The 720-nt window shown below is 44.7% G+C and overlaps 1 non-coding gene across 1 annotated transcript; it reads right to left on the reverse strand.

The window, feature by feature from the left end:
* Positions 1-439: 439 nt before the first annotated feature.
* Positions 440-514, reverse strand: Trnaa-agc. The gene has a single exon. It is a non-coding gene; the product is annotated as a tRNA-Ala (tRNA).
* Between the last annotated feature and the right edge of the window lie 206 nt (positions 515-720).

The following is a 720-nucleotide window of genomic DNA, read 5'->3' on the forward strand; positions in this document are numbered from 1 at the left end:
TTGTAGCTGGAGTTCTATTCAGTCCCACAGCCGCTCAGACCCAAGTAAACATCTATTACTTATAAACTTCTATTACTTATAAACTGTTTGGCCGTGGCAGGCTTCTTGCTATCTAGTTCTTATATATTAAATTAACTCATTTCTATTAATCTATAAGTTGCCACATGGCTTGTGGCTTACCAGTACTTTACATCTTGCTTCTCATGGTGGCAGCAGCTGGCAGCATCTCCTGACTCAGCCTTCCTATTCCCAGAATTCTCTTCTCTCCTATACTATACTTCCCACTTGGCTACTAGCTAATCAGCATTTTATTTATCAACCAAATCAGAGCAACACACTCACAGCACACAGAGCAATCACTATCCATAGCAATTTCTATTCATCTATGTGCTGCCCCAAGGCTCGTGGCTTTTTTTTTTTTTTTTTTTTTTTTTTTTTTTGCTGGAGCTGAGGATCGAACCCAGGGCCTTGCGCTTGCTAGGCAAACGCTCTACCACTGAGCTAAATCCCCAGCCCCACCCCCACCCCATTCTCCTGCTCTCTGTCTGGCTGCTCACTCCTCTGACTCCGCCCTTCCTCATCCCATCATTCTCAAAGTTGGCTCTCCCGCCCAACATTGTCCTGTTCAGCTATTGGCCAGTCGGCTTGTTTATTAAACCAATCACAGTGGCATATGTCCACACAGTGCACAGAAGGATTATTCCACAGCACTCACGTCCT

Source organism: Onychomys torridus, chromosome 4 (genome assembly GCF_903995425.1).
Source record: "Onychomys torridus chromosome 4, mOncTor1.1, whole genome shotgun sequence".
NCBI classification, from domain to species: Eukaryota; Metazoa; Chordata; class Mammalia; order Rodentia; family Cricetidae; genus Onychomys; species Onychomys torridus.